This window comes from Prionailurus viverrinus, chromosome D1, assembly GCF_022837055.1.
Source record: "Prionailurus viverrinus isolate Anna chromosome D1, UM_Priviv_1.0, whole genome shotgun sequence".
NCBI lineage: Eukaryota > Metazoa > Chordata > Mammalia > Carnivora > Felidae > Prionailurus > Prionailurus viverrinus.
The window spans coordinates 20,574,013-20,597,336 of NC_062570.1; the positions used below are offsets into that span (position 1 = coordinate 20,574,013).

Here is a 23,324-nt window from a genome sequence, read left to right on the forward strand (position 1 = left end):
CTGGAAGTTACCAGAGGGCACGGTAAAGCTATTAACATGGATTGTGGCCTGGCTGTGCTGTCCACACCTGAGAGTTGGTGTCCCCAGGAAACCGCTGGGGTAGACTACCTCCCTCATGAATTTCCAAGAGCTGGCGAGGCTGGCTTCTTCCTCCATTCAGTTCTGGAGATGTGCTCAGGCAAGTGGTGAGGGCAGGGCTGTGGGTAGGGAGACTGAGTCTACAAAGTTTGTCCTGGGGACGCTGGCTTTCCTTGTGCCTGGGTGATGCTTCCCTCACCCTACCTGGCCACCCCCATCAATTTTATGCCGATTTCCCTTCTGTTGTAGAAGCCCAAAGTTGGGGAGACAGACAGAGTGGACATCATGGGCTTTGGCTGAAGATGCCCAGGAAGGCTATGGAGAGGTTCTGTTTTTCCTAATTTCCTCCTAGGGTGGAGATGGGAGGTCTAGTAATTGGAGGAATGCCTGGTTTGGGCCTAGGGATGCACGGAGTCCCATTCCAGGAGAAATGGATTTACTTTTGTGGAGTAGATGCGGAGATGTGGCCATCCGGAGGAAGTTGTTAGGGCCCAAACAACTCGTTTGCACCCATCAGCCAACCTCCTGCCCGGAGAAACCCCCTTCCTCTGGAAGTCCCTCAGCAGGGCACGTGGCTCCAAGGCCACGTAGGAATAAACACTTGATCGCGTGCTCCCAGGCTGTGCGTTCTGGTGGGCCTAGAGCAGTTGTTGAAGAGGGGGAAGGACTGTGCACATCACATACACTTGGAAGATCCCTAGCTGTATCCAAGCAAGTTAAAAAAAAAAAAAAGAGAGAGAGAGAGACTTGTAAAAAAAATAATAAAATGTTTTCATGACAGTAGCAGATGTAAAACTCCCACCACTCTGGGAGAGGATAAAGAAATTTGTGCAGGGGGCTGAGCTGTCTCCTCTGCCAGTGCTTATGTGGGCACGTCACCTCTTGGAGATACAACGAGTGTTTTATGGAGGAGGAACTCTCTGCCTGGGGGCGGGGGTGGGGGGTGGGATTATTTTTCAAGAGGGGCATATTTCAGCTGGGGCTGAGCTTGGAGCTCGGGAAGCCAATAAGGGAAACGAGTTGGAAATGCTGCCTTTCTGTCTCCCACCCCAAAGTCCCACTTTGCCCCTAGCGTGATCTGGAGGCTCACGGTAGAACAGGTACACATCAAAGAGAGGCCTCCACCCCGTTCTGGTGTGACGTGACCTTTGTCATTAAACAGCGTTGAGAAGGTGAGAGGGCAAAGTATAAACAGATGTCTCCGGTATGAGCAATTCGGTCTCATGCTCTGGGGGAGGTTAGCATTTACTCCCTCTATTCAGTGGTGCCTCTGCCTTGTTCCTTACTTGAAGATCGTGTCGCTTGCTTCTACCCGGTGTCCCTGTCCGTGTTGCCTTCCCTGCTGCGCGCAAAACGAACTGGCTGCCTTTGATGGTGCCCAGCGAGGCTGCTGGTGAGGTCACCAGTGTTTGCCTGAACCTCCCCTCCGGCTCATTTACTTTGTAACTTGCTCAGAAGATCTTGTCCTCAACTCGCAACTTGGGTCAAGAGATCTGCCAGGCATCGTCCTCCGTATTCAGGGGTTTGTGGAAGTTCCGGTTTCCCCTGCCCACACTCAAAGGCTGCTTGGTTTCAGAGATTTGGAACCGGGCTTTGGCGTTAGTGTTGGAAAGAAACTGTTAGTGAGCAACTGATCAGCGTGTCGCCAAACTGGGGTATTGCTATAGCACCCCGTTTAGCGCTGTCACCGAATACGAGTGCCTTAGTCGGTTTCTTGTCTAGCTGTATTCAAGGGTCATGGGCCTTGAATGAGATCACGTCTTTCTAAGGCGAATGCATTGGAAAGGTGGTCCCTGCCACCTTTGCTTTTGGACCTTAGCAGTCCTTTGCTGTCTTTGCGCATTAGCTCACTGTCGGTTCCGTCAGGGCTTCCCCATTAGACCCCTCTGTAGCTTGGACGCTTGCAACCGAGGTACCCCAAGGCTGCCACTGCACTCCAGGCCGCCCTCTGCTGCTTTTACAAGGGTGGCTGTTTGTGGCTCTTTGGGCCGCTGTTTACAGCCATCCCACTTGCCCTGCTGGGGGGTTGCTGTCTCTAGGGGTGCCTGCTGTAGTTTATACTGTTTTGATTTTCATTGTTCTTTCAGCTTGATCAGGATCTTTTCTTTCTCCCTCTCCTTCCCCCTTTTGCATCTGTAGATTGGTACGTTGCATTTTCTGCCAAGGCAGAAAATGACATGTTCTTCAAATTGTGCTGAAATCATTTCCTTGATTTGACCCCAAATCCCAATGTGCACAAAACAGAAACACCGCATATATCTTTTATTTCTTTTTTTTAAGTTTATTAATTTTATTTTTGAGAAAGAGACAGGCAGAGAGAGAGAGAGAATCCCAAGCAGGCTGTGCACCATCAGCACAGAGTCTGATGTGGGGCTTGAACTCAGGAACTGTGAGATCATGACCTGAACCGAAATCGAGAGTCAGACGCTCAACTGACTGAGCCACCCAGGTGCCCACTGCGTGTATCTTTTAGATACCGGGGTTCCATATACCTTTACTTTGGTGTATACAAGCCTCTGGCTTCTAAGAGATGCCCCAGTATCCACTCTGTACCTGGTGGGTATGTATTGTGTATCTGCATAGCAAAGTAACATTGCTGATGAAGAGACAGGAGAGTGGAGACGGTATTCTAGTAAAGGGTGTGTGTGTGTGTGTGTGTGTGTGTGTGTGTGTGTGTGTGTGTTTTAGGAAGTGGGATCCTGAGTAGGCAAATGCTGTTTAGAGGGTCACCTTCATTGATTGAAGGCTTATTTGGTGTGTGTGGAAATCGAGTTCTTTGGACAGGAGAGAGAGTAGGTGCTGGAGGACTCAGGTATAGATCTGTAAGCTGGGAATGGTAACAGGAATGTTCTTTTCTAGAGTGGGTTGATGCTGGTGAATCTGCGAGTTAGCGGTCTGCTAACCACCTTTTCTGTTAGGCTTTCCTTAAACCGGCCGGGAAGTTCTGTCTTCGGAGAAAGTTAGTGGCGATCAGAGAAAGTTTCAGGGAAAGGATGGCTCCTGTAGTTCATGGACCCCACAGGCGAGGAGCCCGTTCTAGCCACAGGGAGTGAGCTGAACCCATAGCTCCATCAGCCATATTAACAGAAGCAGTCTGAATGCTTTGGTTTGAAACTAGGTCAAGTAGTGGGACCTTTCTGAGACCGCAGGAGGGCAGGAGGCTTGAAGCAGGAGGCGGCTCTCCTCCCTCAGCATCCACGGGGACTTTGGGCACAGCTCTGGAACTCCTAGTGAGAACAAGACTTCTCTTTCTGGGCCTGAATTGCAGGAAGGCCAATGCAGAGGTGGCTTCAAAAGATCAGAAATGGAGAGTGCAACTTGAGCGTTTATTTAAAAAAAAAAAAAAAAGGGGGGGGCGCCTGGGTGGCTCAGTGGGTTAAGCGTCCGACTTCAGCCAGGTCGCGATCTCGGGGTCCGTGAGTTCCAGCCCCGCGTCGGGCTCTGGGCTGATGGCTCAGAGCCTGGAGCCTGTTTCCGATTCTGTGTCTCCTTCTCTCTCTGCCCCTCCCCCGTTCATGCTCTGTCTCTCTCTGTCTCAAAAATAAATAAACGTTAAAAAAAAAATTAAAAAAAAACCAACTTATAAAATTAAAAATTGATTTGGCCAAAACACAAGAGCAGGGAGGCGCCCCTGCCTGCGCACCCTGACTCCCACCAGGAGTTGCAGAACTGAATGAGTAATAAACATATTCGGTTAGGTGAAGGGGGGGGAGGGGTGAAAATAGGCCATGGCTATCGCTCCTCTCCCACTTAATCCAACTGATCTCCAAAATCCCAAACGCCATCTTCCTAAACTTTTTTTGGTGTCTGGAACATGGGGAACTGGCCGGGGGTAGGAATGGGAATGGGGCAGAAGAACAATTCCTGGAAAAGTGTGTGAGACCCGGGGAGCCTGGAATCCGGCTGGCTCCAGAAGGTAAGCGAGGCCCAGGCGAGGCTGTTGGAGCAGACGGGGTCCCTGAGAAGGAGAAAAAGAAAATTGGCATGTAGAAATGATGTGGGAGGGCAGGGCGGGGCAGCGGAGGAAGAAAGCGGGTGGAATAGGAGAAAAATGCAGACAGTAAGTGCAGGCAAAGGCAAAAGAGGGAGAGAGCGAAGATGAGTGAATGCGGTACGTTGCTTGCAGGTTCATTCTCTTCCCTTTTTCCTCTGGCAGAGGGAGAAAGCCAGCGATCCAGCCAGCAGCATGGGTTTTGTGCTCCTGGAGCCTTCTCATTGAAGCTGTCAAACCTCAGCCCTCCAACGGTGGCTCCTTTCTATTTTTACATTTTGCAGAATTGAAATTAAACAAATGACCCTGGGATGGCGTGTTCATGAAGATTTTATCCAGCACACCCACACAGCCAGTGCCGGGGTGGCTGAATAGTTAGCATAATATTCCATTTAATCAGATAAGAAGGCATCCTCCAGAGAAGCCGGGGCTCTGATAACAGCCTATGAAGAGATGCTTTGATGAGGGTGGGCAGAAGCCAGAAAGGAACCTTGTTCCTTGGCTTGGTTGGGCTTGTTAGCAGGAAGAATTCCAGTTAACTGGATTCTGGAGGAGCTTAGCATTCCCCCCTCCTGTACTTTTTTTTTTTTTTTTTTTTTTTTTGGCACTGGGTTTGATTCCAGCCTTTGTGAGACTTCTTGGTCCATTTCTTCTTGGAGATCTCGCTAGATGCAAAAGAAAGTGTTCGCTTTGGCTGAGCTTGCCCCAAGTGGAAGTCCTGCTTACAATGTGGGCACTCGCCTCATTTGTTGGCCTGGTCAGGAAGCTCATGTGTACTATGCTGGTGTTACAGTGCTTAGGCAGCAAGAATAAGGACGTTGTGCATCTTGTACTTGGTTAGAACACAGAGCAGATAATGTTTTGTTGGTTTAGACGTGGACTTAGTTCCTTATGTCCCAGGAGATTTAGTAGCAATTAAATGCATGCCCCTTGCACATAGCCATTCTTTGGAGGAAAGAAAAATAACAATGCACGTTAAGGGGACCAGTTAATAAGATAAGGTTGTTGGGTAGATATAAAAATGTAAGACTCTTCAAAAGGCTTGTCACTTCCGTGTACATATTTGTATTTAATAGGGTGTTTATGGCTCTTTTGCCATGGACATTGACAATTTATATGATTCTCCACCTATTAACTTTTAAGATGCTGTTTTGACAAATCCAGCAATAGAGACTGGGTAGCAAGACTGCTGTTGAATCCATTCTGACTTCAAAAAGGGCAACGGATCGGACAGTGTGACTCAGAAGGAGCGCTTTCCGCTGGCTAGCCTTGTAGAGGCTGATCTTTCCCTCCAGAACTAAATAGGCTTACTAGTCAGAGAATATTCCCTCCAGTGACTATAAAAAGGTATCTCCGTCTCTGACGCAGAGAGCAATTGGAAGCATTGACATGAGCCATATGGGCGTATGTTCAAAGACCCGAGGAAATGAAGGATTGACGGTCCATTAAGAGAGAAGCAGAAGCCAGTTTCCTTCCCTTCCCTCCAGTCGAGCATCCCTGCGTATTTTCTCCCTGCGTTCTTTCTTCCTGGTTATCTGGTTCAGGCGGTTTGTGTGGCGTAGCTTTGTAGATGAGGAAATTTCTTCTGCATCTTGGAGGAAAAGGAAAAAAGATAAAACCCAAGTCAGGACCTTCTTTAGTACTGTCAGATTCAAAGTATGGCCTCCCAGGTGTAGAGCCTCAATCTGTCGCTCGGGACGCTCAGCCCGATGGTGCACGATTGCGCAGCGTCAGCCCCACAGCCCTTGGAACCAGACGTGAATGTCCCCATCATTGCTGGGTCGTGTATTTTCCCCAGACTTCTATACTTGGGGCTCTGAGCCTCCTCATGCTCAAGTCTTTATTTAAATCAATCCCCAGAATGAGCTGCTCCGCTTGTCTGGAAGTAGAGAGCTTACACAAAGTCTTCATCCAAAAGTGTCCCCTGTGCTGGTGAGAATGACATAGTTAGCCATCTCATAGGAGTATGGACACTTAACAAACAAGTGTCTTGAACCCTTCCTTATTATTATTTTATGACTGCTGAGATACCATTGGTATTCTGTGTTACTGATCATGGAGCTCTTTTGTTATGCAGAATAAATTATCATCATCCGCATTTTATAGTTGCAGAAACCAGGACATAGAGACACGATGTTCAGGCTCACATGGGCAGGAAACGGTAGAGCCGGGACTTCCACCAACATTCTGTTTTTAAATACTGTGATCTATTCTTCACTACTGTTCTCAAATACTTTGATACCGTCCTTTGTCTTGTGGATTCCACCCTAAATTCCCAGTGTCCTCTTTTTGTCCCTAGCGTCTTCCATGATCCGTCATTAGCTCTTTATTTCTGCGGGTAGGAGTGCCCAAGCATCTCCTAGTAGTTGAGGCACAAAAGGATTCCTCAAAATATACATACCTATGCAAACCTAATGAAAGGAATTTAGAACAAAGAAGTAGGCTATATTACTTTTCTTGGCACCTCCCGCCTGCCTTTCATGTTTTGGTATGCTAATCACTGCCAAATTTTCTTGACGTTTAAGTCCCAAGAAAATGCTGAATGAAGTTGGCGGTATACCTACTCCTTATAACTGTGATAGCCCTCCTTTTCTTGTAGATTATCCCGAAGGGAGAGTCGTCCCCACAGTTTGTTCCAGACGAACCAGTGGCTACAAAAGCTTCTGTAAGGCGAAGAAAGTAGAGCAGAATTTGAGGGAAACTGCCATTTCCGAAAAGATTGCTGAGGCAAGTCCCTCAGGATTCCAATTTCCTATAAATCGGGTCTTCTGAGGTCTTTCTTCATCTTGGCTGAGGCCATTCCCTCCACTTGAACTCAGTTGGCAACAATCAATAGAGAATGTGAATTGCTGGTCCTGGCTGATGTATTGCATGCATGAGCTTCCTGCTGTGTGTCTGAAAAAGCACAAACCCAGGTCAATACGGCTGTGTTGACAGCTGTATTTAGCAGTCAGACCAGCCCAACTGAAGGATACATTTTGGCCTGTCAAGAAGCAGGAACAGGTTAGCAGGGACAGCAGGTCTGTGTTCTTAAAAGTGTTTGCCCAACTGTGGATGAGATGGGAAGATTTATGAAACTGAGTTTAAAAATTAATTTCATCTGTTCTTTTCTTTCTCCTAAAATCTGATCATTCTTAACACCTGGATGCTTCAGGAACCAGAGTTCAATGCTAGTGCTAGGTTTTGACTCTTCAATCTGAAGCCTGATCTCTCTTAGCAACAGACGGTTTAATTTAGGGATTGAGCCTTGGGCTGTCTTGTATACCTGCATTATAATGGTGGTTCTGTGATCAAGTTTTGAGAACTGATTTTGGAAGAGGATAAAAAGTGGTACAAACAAGACTGAAATAGCAGAGCGAAGAATCCAGACATTTGCACTTTTTATGGAGTTTATTCCTGTGTGGGTAGTGGAAAGAAATGAGTTGATGGATTGGAATCTAGCTTTTTCAGAGCACTGGTGAAGTGTCCTTATCTCTTACTCTTTTCTCCTAGGATATCTTACCTCCACCAGCTGTGGACAGGATGTAACATGTTCTTACCCCGATTTTTTTCCGTTCTTTATTTCTGTCATTTTTTTTTTTTTTACCACATCCTTTCTTTATATTCTTGCAACAAACATTTGTTAAAAAAGAAACCAGATGAGCATTGAGGATGCAGGGTTGAATAAGATGATTCTTATCCAAGAATCGTGGTTTCTACCAAGAGCTCGTGGTTTCTCCTACGGAAGATGAAGGAGAGGAGCCCAAGATAACTTGTTAATTGCTCTACAGAGGTAAGACTAAGGTGGCTTGGGAACACAAGATCCAGAGCAGAGAGCAGAACCAGCCCAGGTGAATCTGAGAAAGCTTGTTCAGAAGAGGGTATATTTGAGCTGGGTTTTCAAGGGGGAGGGCATGTTCCAGATGGAGAAGGAACCTTTTAGAAGGTGAGGTGGTGAGGCTAGAGCAGGGAGCTCCTGGAGTCGGATCATGAAGGTCCACTTCTACACCTTGTACTTAACAGAGGCTGCTGGGAGCCAAGACATTTTTCAGCAGAAGGGCAAGAAGAACAGATTTGTTTTTTAGGAAAGTAGCCGGCAGCACTGTGGAGGGTGAACAGACCCAGGGAGAGTCCAAAAACCAGGTGCCATAAAGGGGCTGCTGAATAGCCCAGATGGGATTTGATGGGGGTCTGAATTCTGGCAGGAAAGGTTGGAAGGGACTGTCCATATCTGAGAATTAGTCTAAAAAGGAGTCATCAAGATTTAGTAGCAGGTGGATGGTGGAGGCTGAGGGAAGGAAGAGGAAGAGCCATCGATTGCATTAATGCGCCAGCTCGGTGGCACCTGAACTAGGTCATTAGCCATAAGCTGGGAGGTGAAACACCAGAAGAGCAGCAGAGTTGAAAGAGAAGGTAAAGAGAGCAAAGCCTGAGCGGAATGAGGGTTGAAAAGAGGCTATTGGAGTAGAGATGGAAGGGGTCATTTGTAACGTTCTCAGAAACAGTTTCAATGAAACTGTGAAGGAAAATGGGACAGGAGCAAGATAGTAACATTGCCGAGAGCTTAGGAATTGAAGGCAACAGAGAGTTCTGGAGCCCTGCTCTTAATATTTGGGGGGGACAACATGAAAACCTAGAAGGAAGAACGAAAAGATTTTTAAAAAGAGGGGAATCACTTGAATATGCTTTTCAATAGGAGGGAGACCTCTAGATAGGAAGGGAGAGATTGAAGATACGGGAAAGAGAAGAAGCAGCTAAGAGAGTAGAGTCCTTAAGAACTCAGAAGGTAACAGAATCTAGCAAGAAAAAATGGGGGGGGGGGCTAAATTTGTAGAGGGAAGGCGGGAAGGGTACCGGTATTTCTGGCCTGCCAAGCATTGTGCTATGTATCTGATGTTTATTGATTTATTTCACTCTCACTAAAACCCCACAAGGAGAGTGAAGGAATGCCCCTTTCTTTGGAGAAAGTAGGACAGTAGCAAAAGGTGTCCCTTTCAGAAGCGCAGTTATGAAGAACCATTGGAAAGAGCTTCAAGAGGTAACTTCTAACTTCCTCTGTGGAGAAGAGGCGGAATCCTCTCCTGCTAGAGTGGAAAGTGATGCAGGGAGTTAAAGAAGAATGGAAAGCTTTCCGAGAGTCAAAATTATGGGCTGAGGGCAAGCAGAAAGATTTCCACACAGACCAGACCCCGGTTGAGGTTGGAAAACGTACACTGTGATGGGCACCATTGTCTCCATCCCCCTCCCCCTTTCAGGAGCCGGGCAGAGGTTGCAGCTGGCTGGATTTCTCCTGGGGAGGAGCTGTGTCACGGAGGTTTGGCAAAACCACGGAGACGCTGAGAGGGCTGTGGAGGCTGTTGTTGAGGAAAGGGACCCAGAGGAAAGTAAAGCCAGAAGGTGGCTGGTAAACCGGAAGAGTGATGACAGGGAAGTGGTTTAAGGGAGCAACAGAATGAGAAATGTCAAAGGATGGGAGGTGGAGATTGTGACGATCTCGGAGGTGCTTAGATTCCAGGGTTGACACCTGGATAAATGGTCGTTTCAGCGGGATGTTGTCAGTAACCACCTACCTTAAATTGGCGTTGTCCCATTTGTATTATCAAAAGGTGGAGTCGTTTATTGTTGGATGGGTAACCCAGAAGGGCTGTGAAATTCAACATTAGGTGGTCCCCCTCCATCTGGGGTGAGTGCGGTGGGGCCTCTCTGGGAACAGGGTGCTGTGCTAGATGATTCCTCGTGTCTGCTGTCCCCCAGGTGCCCAGCCCGATTGACAGGTGTTTTGAAGAACATCTAAAACATGTGGCGGCAGCCTTTTTCCACCTGAGACTTTTGAAACGCCAAGCCACGGTTGTTGTCGTTGTTGTTTTTTTTAACGGGCTTTATTATTTTGTTTTATTTTATTGCAGTGGCTTAAAATACATTTGTCGCTTCCAGAGAACACGTTCCGTTTCTCAGTTCACGGACTTTTAGGTTCACGAAGTGAATTTTCTGGGCCATTCCCCGCACCCCAGTCCAGCCAGGTAACACCGTGGTTTCCATCTTCATCCAATCTGGCGTATCTGAGGGGTTGATTCACCACTGGGCCGCATGCTTCCTTTCAGCGATGTCAACCAGAAGCATACGCTGGGCCTGCTGTGGGAGACAAAGGATCTTTCTGTCCGTGAGGGAACAGCACTAGCACGTGGTGAACTCTGCCTGTCTGACCCTTTCTGACTTGTTCTGTCAGACTTCTCTGTGCTTTGTCTATCCTGTCTCCCCCCGCCCCCAGACTCGGTCTCGGGCTCCCCGTTTCTAGGTGTTGTTGGCTAGATCATGGCAACATCCGTAGTCTGGGGCAACTGCCTGTCTGTCTTCTGCACACAGACACCAAGAGAACACAATCCCTAGGGGTCTGGGAGCAACTGGTGTCATCCAAAGAGGCTTTAGAAGTCAGGGAAAAAGTGTCTCCGCTGTGTTTTATCTGCCTGTTTGTTTGTTCACCTCAGTTCCAGAGCACGGAAGCAACGTTTGAAAGCATCCTTTCTAGGTCAGTCTATCCTTCCTTACAGCCAGTTCCACTTTCTTCCGAGGCTGTGACAGTAGCACATTAAACGCAGGAGTTCAGTGTAGACATCAAACACGATTACCCAGGTAATAATCTGTCAACGTGTCCTTCTGACGATTCAGTCATTACTTAGCTTTATGGTGAACTCGGGATAAGAAATGTTAACAATTAAGATTCCTGTTGCCTTCTGTAGCTTACTTTTATATATTCCTGGCTACGTAGGGGCCTAGAATCCTCTCATATAACCTTATGCAGAAGAGGAAAGTGAAGCCCAGAGAAAAGTCGGTCATCCAGGCCCATACATTTGGTTGGGGCAGATCTGGGAACTGGCACCCCCATTTCTTGCCACAGAATTTAGCGATAGCAATTTAATCTCCAGTTGCTGGAGGTGGATATGTTGAGGTGAGGTATAACGGCGTCCCATTTAGGTGACAGCTTGTGGGGGCAGCGTGTCAAGTTTTCTGGCCCTCCGTCTGCCCGGCGTGCAGATTATCTTGTGAAGGCTGCATCCTGCGCTCGCTGAATCGATCGCCCCCTTCCCTCGGTGAGTTTACCCATTTGAATGGGTAAACTTTGTTTTACCAGGACATGTTTAAAACTCGTGTGAGCGTGACTGGCAGATAAAAGTCGATCTTCTGATTGTTATGTCGTCCTCTGTTAACAGGCCAAGATTTGTGTTGATAATTGAGAGCCAACTCTTTCTAAAACGGTGTTGGTCTCTTAAACAGCTGAGATTGGAACCACGTAGAGCGACAGGAGAGTTAACTTGATCTTACAGGTGGAAGGTTGGAGGGTGTGGATGAATCTTCTATAACGTGGGCACAGGGTTCCCTCCCTGCCCATCATTGGTCTCCTGGCTTCTGGGCTGCTGAGGTTGTGGCACTGAGCGTGTGTGACCTGCCCTGGCGGGGAGACCTGAGCCAGTGTTTGCTCTCCTGGAAGAAGCAGACGTCCTCCCAAGTCACTGCCCTGGGCCTTGTTGGTCAGTTTCGTGGATTAGATGCCTCAGGCTGCAGAAGGGGGTTCTCAGGAGGGCCTCTAACTCTGGGATTTTTGTCACTCCACAGGAAAGGCCTGCTGGAAAAGGGTAAACACCATGCTTAGAAAGAAGGGAATCTCCAAGGTAGATCTCTTACCTTCATAGGTGGGAGAAGATCATTTGACCAGTGACCGGGAATCAATTAAACTGCTCATAAGAGAAAGTTCCCTGGCTTCCTGTCTCTGCCTCCCTGGAACATGCCGTAAAATAAGTTATATTGTAGAGCCCTCAGAGAAATCATACAGGCTCTCTTTGCCAGAACTTGACATTCATGAGGGTTTAACGGTACAGAACTCACGGTCATTGTGGAGACTTATTTCCTATTTGCGGATTATTTTGCGGTCTGATTTTGCTTCCCCCAGGGAGAATCCCATCTGGACAGAAATATCAGTTAACAGCCATGCGGTCATCCATGTTAATAGCTTTACTGAGTGTGCATTCAGACATGCTAGCCATGAAGAAAGATGTGAGATGGGTAGGTGTTTCAGTGTGTGAGCGCTCTCTATGCCAAGACTGTTGCCCTGGTCTGCTCCGGTGCTGTTAACTGCTTCCAAAATGTTAAACTCTGTTGTCCCCTGGATCGTCCCTGTGTTATCTGTGTTCTTGTTTCCGTCTGTTCTGAAATGATCATTCAGTGATTCTGTGTTTTGTCTGTCGGGCTCTCCCCTGCCCCAGTCAAACTGAAGCACATCTTCCCAGGTACGCCATTTTGTTGTTGAGTCTCGGAGACAGAAAATGGTCATGTGAAGGAAACACCACTCTACTACTTACGGCCACCTTCCCCTCTCCTAATAGACCACTGTCTCTGTTGAACGTTTAACTGAAACCACAGTCCAGAGTTTCAAGGAGCCATCTCTCAAACATGGGTATCATTAAGGTCCAGGATTTCTTACCACAGATTTACTATCTTTGGAAGAAAAGCTGGAGAGCTGCCTTGCTCAACGTCTAATGCGGGAAGGGCAAGTTAAAAACAGTCTTGCCATTCTTCAGATCACTGACCCTACAGACATTACAACCCTCACATTTTATTTTGGTAAGAACCTCCCGGTGCACTTGCCCGCCATTCGGTTAAGTAATTGCCAAGCAACAGACAGTGACCCTCCGCTCTTATTCCCATATCACCCCAGTGGAGAGGCCATGGGCTCTCATTTCTGTGCTCGGTGCTTGGATTGTGAGATGACAGGCGTGGAAGAAGCAGTCCTAAAAAGGAGCTATAGTAAAACACAATTTAGGGCCGTGTTGCTGGGTTGCCATAGCTTAGGTGAGGCGTGATGGTATGTCTTCCCCAGGGTCTTTTAGAACAAGAAAGTACCTTTGCACGAGTGAGCTTCCTTCAGAGTAATCGCAGGGTTTCAATACAAGATCTTCATTTCGCCGTAGCGTTGATCCAGGTCTAAATCTATGTATGAAGAATCATCATCTTCAGCAGCAGCAGTCCGTTATTGAAACTTTGACCATGTGCAAGGCACTGTGCTCCTATTACACATAAGGAGACCAAGGCTTAGGAGACAGTGGCCTCTCAAGGTTATCTTACTAGCGTTAAGAGCTGGGATTCAGGGGTGCCTGGGTGGCTCAGTTGGTTAAGCGGCCGACCTCAGCTCAGGTCCTGATCTCACGGTCCGTGAGTTCGAGCCCCGCGTCCGGCTCTGTGCTGACAGCTCAGAGCCTGGAGCCTGTTTCGGATTCTGTGTCTCCCTCTCTCTCTCTGACCCTCCCCGTTCATGCTCTGTCTCTCTCTGTCTCAAAAATAAATAAATGTTAAAAAAAAAAATAAAAAAAAAAAAAAGAGCTGGGATTCAAATCTCTCTCTGATTTCAAGCCTAATCTTCCAGGACAACCACGTTGCAAGAAACAAAGCCATCAGAAACGATTTACCAGGCATCCCCTGAATGTAAGGTCCTTTACTAGGTTTACAGGGGTGGGTGTGCAATGAGGCATGAGATACCACCCATCCCCTCATGGCTTCAGATGGTGTTGGGCAAGAAGTCATTTTATTTTTTTATTTTTTAATTTTTATTATTATTATTTTTTTAACCTTTTTTTTTAATGTTTATTTATTTTTGAGACAGAGAGAGACAGAGCATGAATGGGGGAGGGTCAGAGAGAGGGAGACACAGAATCCGAAACAGGCTCCAGGCTCTGAGCTGTCAGCACAGAGCCCGATGCGGGGCTCGAACTCACGGATCGTGAGATCATGACCTGAGCCGAAGTCGGTCGCTTAACCGACTGAGCCACCCAGGCGCCCCAAGAAGTCATTTTAAAAATCATTAACAATACACCAGATGCTGAGTTCCAAACCCATTCTCTCTGTCCTCTCCCCCTTTCACGGTTTTTTTTCCTGGACTTCATGTTGGCGGGTGGGCATTCTTCTGACAGAGACCTCTATTGAGCTGTATGGAGAATGCCCGTGTTTAGGGAACAGGGGAGGAAGGAAAGTCAAAGAAGGACGCATTGAGGAATTGGCCTACGTCATGTCGCCAATGCTCAGACGGAAAGTATCAAGAAAGTGTAGAGGGAAAGGGGTCACGGATGTTAAAGAGAAGATGAGATTATGGACCGAGAGAAATTGGACGCTTTTGAATGCGATGATTAAATTTGATGCTCTGTCTGTCAGTGATGGTGGAGAGGACGTTTCAGTGGTGTGGTGGGGACGGTAATCCTATTGCAAGAGCTTGATAAGGAAAAGGAGAGACCGATGGTCGTGAAAGTGTAGACTGCTCATTTTACAAGTGCAGTGGCCCGAGGAAAAGAAAACAAAGATAATAACAACAGGGGCACAGAATCGATCAAAGTGGTGGTGTTGTTTTTGCCCTCAAAGTGGGCAAAGCCATATTTGAATCTTTGGGATATAGACAGAGGAAGAAATTGAAGAAATTGGAAATGGAGGATGTAACAGAGGGAACTCTTACTGTCCACTGGGATTTTATAGCATTCTAATGACAACTGGATGAGTAGAGCTTTTAGTATATGTGCTGCTGAAACGAACACTGGATGAGAACTTTTACAAGCTGGACGGTTATGTTGGCACAGTTACTATGTCCTTTCCATAACCCCCACTCGGTTCTCTATCCTTAAATAAGTCTGTGTCATCCTTAAACCCATCTGCTACTGGGTGGTGTCTGTGTGTCAGTGATTGTGCATATATGGTGGAAGCCGTCTCTTTTCTCAAACAGGTGGGTTTCTGGTTGAGCGTGTTTACCACACCTTCAATTTCTGTCTATTCGGCTGTTTTTCGTTGTCCGTCTTCGTGACACAGGACTTTTGGATTCCTGAAGCTTTTCTCTTTTGTATAAATGAATGAATGGACGAGTGAATGAATGAATGAAAATTTGACACAAAGAATCACCCACCCAGGAATGTGTGTGTGTGTGTGTGTGTGTGCATGCATGTGTGTGCACATTGAAACACTATATTTGAACATTTACATACTGAGCAGCTACTTTGTGCCAGAGGCTGTGTGAAGGTTGCAAAAAGGAGTAAAGTTACAGGCCTTGCTGTCAGGGATGTTCACTCTTCAGGGAAGAAGTCCGATTTGCAAATGGGCGCTTTATCTCTGACATGATTGGAGCAAAGACCGGCGTATGGCCAGGTGCCATCGTAATACAAGAGGGGCGCTCAGCCCTGCCTGGGAATGTGGAGAAAAGTTTCCTGGAGGAGGTGATGCTTAAGCAATTACATTTTGAAGGATAAACGAGAGCGGGTAGAATAAGCAGAAGCAGGCACGGGGACCAAGGAAGGTGTGGTTTTTATAGGACAGTTGTTTTGGAGTTACTCGAGTAAAAAGTAAATGGCCGGAAGGAGATGTGCCTGGGCAGGCGTCTTGGGTAAGGGTATCAGGGGCCTTAAATACTATGCCAAGATCCTTAGACTTTGTTCCAAAGACAGTGGAGAGCCGTTGAGGAATTTAAGCAGGGTAATGACATAATCCTGTTTATGTGCAGATCTAGTCTGGTTGCAAATGATTGATTCGGGAGAGTGATTCAATTAAAAATGTCTTTGGCTTCAGTTTGCTGAAAACTGAACTAATAGCGGCTTACACAAATACGTGATGATATTTTTCATGCAAGAACGAGCCCAGAGAAAGCTGGCGTCTGGCACCGGTGTGGACACCTGACCGTGCAGGCAAGGACCCGGGCTCGTTTTCACTGCACCGTCCTCACCAGTTTTGTTTTTGATCCTCACGCTGTTACTCTGTGGTCACGAGACGGCTGTTACTGCCCACGTATCACAGTCCTGTTCAAGGTGGAGAGAAGGGGAAATGTGGCGGTACCAACATCGTCTGCCCCTTTTCAAGGAAGCGCAGGTTCACCCAGAAGTTTCCAGTGCGTCTTCCTTCCTATCTCATGGGCCAGACACGGAAGGAGCCGTCACTGGCTGCAAAGGAGGCCGGAACAAAATATTTAAGGAAGGGCAAAGAAAGGAGGCATTTGAATGAGTGTTGACTTAGCCAACCAATAGTGCCTGTCACACACATTTATCTCTGGCCTCCCAGTAATTGGACCACCTTCCGGGAAAAAAAAAAAAAAATCCTATGCCGGGCAGTAAAGGAGGCAAAGTACCCAATTCAAAGCAAAACAGTCAACATGTGCTGTAGCTTTTAGAAGAGAAAAAGCCAGAGGAGGAAGAGCACTGGGGCTTGGGTGCTGTTAGCATGGTTTGTGGCCTGGGGATCATAAGGGCCTTGTTCCTGCTGAACCAGTAGACGTTCGGCTCAGCCCCAGGTTGGTTGGCGAAAATTGACAAAATGCAGTTTGATGCCATGGAATCGACTTCTCCTTTACTTCTTTACGTGCCTCGTTATAAATCGATCAGTCAGTCATTATTTATTGCAGTGCCTGAATTATGCCAGCTACTGTTGGGGGACACCCAGGGTGGAGTTTAGGAGGTGACGGTAGAAGAATAAGAACGATGTCATTCCTCAAGTAGCTTATTCTCTGTGCGGAACAGTTTAAAGCAGGATGAGGGAAGATGGGTGTCCATCCAAGCACCTGGGCCACAAGTCTCCCGCAGACTGGGCTTTACAAACTCAAGGTCGGTTGTTCCCAGCGTACCTCTCTCAGCAGTGCTTTGCAGAGTTGTCTGCCTGGTCTGCCTCATGGCACACGTGTCAGGAATCGGTGTTTGGCCCGTGGCCGCCCCCACTCTCCCCAACCCCCCTGTGCCTTCGTAGACACATACACACTCTTGCTGGGGTATGTTCTGCCTCCAGCCCCTCCTCCCTAGCCAGCAAGTCAGAAGGAGAGAGAACAGCTCTGCCGTATCCATCTTACCGCTTTATTTCTTAATTTGAAAAACTGTCAAAGCAATATGGCAGCGTTACAAAAATGTGTAGAAAAAAAATGGGCAGTCACCTGTGATCCCACCTCCCTATTATAACCAGGGTATAGTCTCTTGGAGTTTCAGCACGGATATCGTGCTTTTTTGCATGCTTGTAATCAGAGGATGTGTACAATTTTGCATCCTGCTTTATTTACAGAGTTAGAGCTCATAAAAATGTGCTGAGTAAATGAATATTGATGCACAGTCTTCACAAGAACAAGATGTACCGCCCATTCCCATTGTTGTTCCCTATTTGAATGGAGATGGGGAAAGTGGAGCTTTTCCAGTGTGCTACTTTCATGGTGCGGCCTTTGAGTCCTGATACAGACAATAGGAAACATCTTAGCATGGGATCAGAAGACTTGAGAAGAATTGGCATCTTGGTGGGCAGGAGTGAGATAAAGATCACCGTGGTCCCGTCATCCCCGGCGGGAACCACCTTAAGTGCAAGGGCGGTCTCTCCCATGCATGACCGTGGGCACGATTCTCTTTTTTGTGTCTCTTTGTACCAGTCTCGCCCTTGTGTGGAGGCTGTTCAAAGAACAGGGACTTTCTTGGTTGAAGGAAAGGTGGGGGGACTTGGACCAAGTCCTTGGAATCTGAATTCTCTCCCCTCGCAGGGATAACATCTGGGTTGCTATTCCTTTTCAGTCTGTGACCCCAAGTAGTCGCTGTGTTTTGTGTAGACCATGGGATTTTGGAAACTTGGTAACTGCTAGTTAACGGAAGGAATGTGTGTGGGATTGCTGTAGTTCACGATTCTTCTAGTTCAGTTGTGCAAGTCTTAAACTCACAGAATTTACATGAAGTTCCAGCTGTGTTAGTCAGAATCTTCCTTTTGCCCCTCATCCATTCCTACCTCTTGAATTATTCCCAAGAACTGCTCTAAAAGAACGCAAGTGTCTGCTTCGACAGACAAACCCTACCTCCCTTCAACCATTCTTTTCCAGCTCCTGAATTCCGCTGACAGCCAAATAAATAGGTCCAATAAGACAAGATTATTGCACTCATTTCCTTTAGGCTTATTTATCCTCGGAAGCACCTCCCCTGGCTTGTCTGTACGCCTCGCACTGGGATGATAGCTGTTACAAAAATCCGAAGATAAATGCCTCAAAACATTGGCAGCTAAATTAATTCCAGAATTTATCTCACTCATGCTATGGAGTGATCAACCTCCAGTCTGATGAGATGTTCTGGGTGCACGAAATACTAGACTAAGAGGGCAGCACGTGTGCTGGGCACAGAAAAAAGGGAAGTTTCCTCTGGAGGAACTGAGTCAAGGACTCTTCAGCGTGTGGCATCTCAAAAGTAATGCCATCAAGAAAGAGGAGAAGAAAGGGCGCCTGGGTGGCTCAGTCAGTTAAGCATCCGACTCTTGATTTCCGCTCAGGTTGGGATCTCCTGGTTCGTGCGTTGAGCCCTGCCTTCAGCGCATAGCCTGCTTGAGATTCTCTCTCAAGACACACACACACACACACACACACACACACACACACACACACACACAGAATCCAAAGCAGGCTCCAGGCTCTGAGCTGTCAGCACAGAGCCCGATGTGGGGCTCGAACTCATGAATCATGAGATCACGCAGGCACCCCAATAAATAAATAAACTTTAAAAAAAGAGAGAGATAGAGGAGAGGACTGTGTTGCCAAGGAAGCTGGAGCCAGGTCTGGTGAGCATCTAAGGCAGAAGATAAGGAGGCAAGGAGGCAAGCAGTAAGGAAAGGGGTGAATCATCATCATGCCTTGTTTATCAGTTCCTGGCTTTTATGAAGCTCCCGCAATGACAAATCTGTGAACTGAACATGCTCCCCTGCCCTCTGCCCTCAAGTACCATCCAGAATAGCTGGGAGATAATAGACACTTAGAAGTGCCCGGGGCTCTCTGTCATTCTCCATATGAAAGGCCCGAAAGTAGGAACTGGAGAAAGTTTATAGATCTCCAAAGAAAAGACTCCCGAAAAATATTCAAGGACCACCTTCCGTGGTCATGACCTCTCAGCAGAGAGGGGGCATGGGTGTGAATGGCAGTTCTGTCACTTTGTATGTGGCTCGTCTGTGTTTTAGACTGAGTATGGAAAGGTGCTTAGCACATGGCGGGCCCTCAGTGTTTGGCTATTACACTCTTTTCCCCGCTTAGCATGGATATATTTCTTTTTCTACAGGCACAAAGCCAAGGACCCATGTGTTGTAATGGACAGAGCACTGGTCTTGGCAATAGATAGCAAATGCTACCACTTAGCGTATCCTGTGTGCTAGTGATGTGGTTGAAGGCATTCTCTTTCCCGCTTACTTCTGAAGACGTTAAGGCTCGGAGACACTGATTAACCTGCCCAAGATCATGGAGTTCGTAAGAGGAAGACTTGGCATTAGAACCCATTTTCGTTTGACTCCAAAACCTGTGGGGTTTGTTGTTGTTGTTGTTGTTGTTGTTTATTCCTAGGATATTCTGTTTCCCAGAAACTGGAAGAACTGGTTTTGATTCTCCGCTCTGTTGATTCCTAACTGAATGTTTCATTACCCTGGACCTCAGTTTACTCATCTACCAGATGGAGGGGTTGGGCTAGGTGCTTTCTGACATCCCTACGCACTAGCTCTCAAGTTCTGTGCGTTGTCTAATGCTTGATCTTAAGGAGGACTTGTATCAGAATCTTAAGTCAGTCTGGAATATATACGGGAAGGATAAGAGAAACTCTTTATTCATGTAATTACTGTTCATTAATTACTGTCTCTTGAGTGCCTCTGTGGGGATACAGGAGAGACCAAGCTGTCATGGTCTGGCCTTTGGAACTGACGCGTAGAGCAAGGAAAACGGTCCCTGCGTGTGGTACGAGCCCCGAATGTTAGGCAGCAAGGTAACAGCGTATGTAGACACTTCTGAGGCTAATTCGTGTGAACCGAGTTCAGTCAGTTCGGTGAACATCTGCATGTGTCCCAGAGGAAGCAAGCAATGCAGGTTTAACCTCAGGGTGTAACAGACTCAACGTGCTGCCTGAGTTCCGTCTTCTTTCCTCTTATTCTCTTCCTTTGTTTTTTTCCTACTACTCTTTCATATAACCCAGTTGCAGTGGAGTTTGTGGAAAGAACATAAAGCCTTGTGCTGTGTCAGCCTGTAGAAGAATAAGGGAAGATGGCGGCAAGGAAGGAGGGCAGGAGGAAGGAGGGTTAGAGGGGGGGTGGACTAAGGTAAAAACAATGGGTTGTCGTTAAAAGCTTATGGTTGAATGTTAGGGACTCACCACAGCAGAAAGGATATCAAAAAAGACTAGGTGGATGGGGCGCCTGGGTGGCGCAGTCGGTTGAGCGTCCGACTTCAGCTCAGGTCACGATCTCGCGGTCCGTGAGTTCGAGCCCCGCGTCGGGCTCTGGGCTGATGGCTCGGAGCCTGGAGCCTGTTTCCGATTCTGTGTCTCCTTCTCTCTCTGCCCCTCCCCCTTTCATGCTCTGTCTCTCTCTGTCCCAAAAATAAATAAAAAACGTTGAAAAAAAATTAAAAAAAAAAAGACTAGGTGGGAGAAAAGAGAAGAAACTCAGATTCATAGTAGGGACTATGAATGGGCGATTTGGAAGGGACCCAATAAGCCATGAGCTGCAACCTCATCTGATTAGTTAACACAAGGCAGCCTCTTTGACTGTGGGAGAGCTGTGGGAGGGTCGCTTCCTTTTGTTGAGCTGACTTTTTGTTTGTTTGTTTGTTTGCTAATAACTTCTATTGTCTGGCTTTAATTCTGCCTTTCTGGGTTACATTAAGTTGATTAAGTTTTTCTTTCTTTCTTTCTTTCTTTCTTTCTTTCTTTCTTTCTTTCTTTCTGTCTTTCTTTCTGTCTTTCTGTCTTTCTTTTTTTTTTTTTTTTCGGTCCTTCAACTATTTAAAATGGTTATCATGTTTCCCTTATGGCTTTACTACTGTATACTAAATTCCCGACTTTTTCATAATCTTTTGTAATCTTTTGATTCTCTATTCCAGTCACTATTCTCTTCCTTAAGTACTTCAGTTGGTTAGTGTCCCCTGGAAAGTGGAACCCCCAGAACTGAGCACAGTACTCCTGGGAAGTCCGTTGAAAAGTAGACCAGCCCTCTTTTCAGACATTTGAATTTGGATGTAGCCCAAAATCCATGATAGATTTTTTTTTTTTTATAGCTGCTGTACTCTGTTGACGTATATTGAGCTTATAGCAAACTAAAGTTGTGTACTGGCAATCAGATGCTACAATTTTCCCTAATAGATAATCATTTCCTTACATCTCTTTATCCTGTTCACAATAATATAAAGATACTGCTGGATGCATTGCTACAATCAAGATATTCACTGTGTTTAGCAATTCTCTTATCTTTTATTCTAACCTAATGACTGTATCCAAAAAGGCTGTGAATGTCCTTTGACATTCCTTGGTTTTAGAGGAACTTTGCCGGCTGCTGTTGGTAACCACTTTGCTTCCTGAATGTTCATGAAATCATCTTGGGAAATAATACAGTTTTGTGATTCTGCTAGAGATCCATTTCCCACTCACTGGTCTATCATTTGTAGAATCTGCTTTCTGCCCATTTTTTAAAAGTTGGGATATTTGCCCACTTTCAGTTTGACATGATCTTTTTTATTTTTCATAATTACACACACACTCACGCACACACAAGTGAAGCCAGTGGGAGGAAGTGTGTGTGAAGGAGCAGCTGAACTGCATTAGGGGAGGTAATGGTAAAGTGTGCAATTGACAACTCAGGTCCCAGAGAGCAGGAAACTGAGGAATGTGGGAGGGCCTCCATCAGATCCCTCTGGGGATCGGGGAAGGCTCTTTAAATGAGGATGTTTCTGTTACCAGTGAAACGCTTGCCCCGGGCACAAAATCTAAGGAGGTGGCCCAAAACTCCGTAATCAAGGTAAATAATATATTAATGCTGTATGCTTTTTGAAATAATTGCAATGTGAAAAAATCCGCGGTGATCAAAGTATCAAAATTGTAAACGCAGGGTCGCAGGGTCGGTATGTTACAGGCTTTCATGGCCCGTTTCTTAATAACAACTTCACTGAGTTATCATGCATAGATCATACAATTAACCCATTTAAAGTATGGAATCTGGCGGTTTTGAATATATTCACCTCACTCCATTTTAGAACATTTTAGGGGCGCCTGGGTGGCGCAGTCGGTTAAGAGTCCAACTTCAGCTCAGGTCACGATCTCGCGGTCTGGGAGTTCGAGCCCCGCGTCAGGCTCTGGGCTGATGGCTCAGAGCCTGGAGCCTGTTTCCGATTCTGTGTCTCCCTCTCTCTCTGCCCCTCCCCCGTTCATGCTCTGTCTCTCTCTGTCCCAAAAATAAATAAACGTTGAAAAAAAAATTAAAAAAAAAAAAGAACATTTTATTATGCCAAAAAGAAGCCCTGTATCCAAGTAGACATTTTCTACTCCCCATCCCCCCAACCTTCCCAGCCATAGACAACAGCTAGTTTACTTTCTGGCTCCATGGATTTGCTTATTCTGAGCATTTCCTATAAGTGGAATCACACAGTATGTAATCTTTTATAACTGGCTTCTTTCTTTCACTTTGCCTGGTGCTTTCAAGGTTCACAGGTGGCTGAATAATATTCCGTCGTATGTTTATACCACATTTCGTTAATGTACTCATCAGTTGATGGACTTTTAGTTTTGTTTCGACGTTGTGGCTAATAGGAATCATGTGGCTATGAATGCAGGTTTCTGTGTGGATCCATGTTTTCATTTCCCTTGGCTGTGTACCTGGAAATGGAATTGCTGGATCATATGGTTACTGTGTCAAACACTGTGAGGAAATGCCAGACTTTTCTAGAATGGCTACGCCATTTTGTATTCCCACCAGCAATGTAGAAGTGTTCCAGTTCTCCACATCCTTCCTAATACTTACCATCATTTTGACTATAACCATCCTAGTGGGTGTGAAGTAGTTATCTCATTGTGATGTTGATTTGTATTTCTCTGATTGGTAATGACGTCAAGCATCTTTAAATGTACTTATCCATTGGTACATCTTTTTTGGAGAAATGCCTATTCAGATCCGTCTCCCATTTCTTTTGCTATTTTATCATTTGTGGTGTCTGTCCCCCTTGAATGGGGATCCCCAAATGTGGGGCATCCGGACTGGGTGGAAGCCGGTGGAGTGGGCAGTGAAGGGATTCACCTGAGGCGGAACAAAGGAGATAGAAATTTCTTAAATATGCTGCAAGGAAACGCAGGCAGGACAGCAAAGCAGAGACTGGCTGCAATGAGGCAGTGGGTCCGGGCTGTATTTAAAGGGAGAAGGTGAGGAGGTATGGGGACATTTGGAATTTCCCCTTCTTTGGGAAATTTCCCCCTTTTTAGTTGGTTACTTAGAGCCTATGGGTGTTTTGAGGTGGGCTGTG

At 46.5% G+C, this 23,324-nt stretch overlaps 1 protein-coding gene across 1 annotated transcript in view; it reads left to right on the forward strand.

Annotated features, from left to right (window-relative positions):
* GRAMD1B (GRAM domain containing 1B) overlaps positions 1 to 23,324 on the forward strand; it is a 246,578-nt gene that overhangs the window by 223 nt on the left and 223,031 nt on the right. The window lies entirely within an intron of this gene.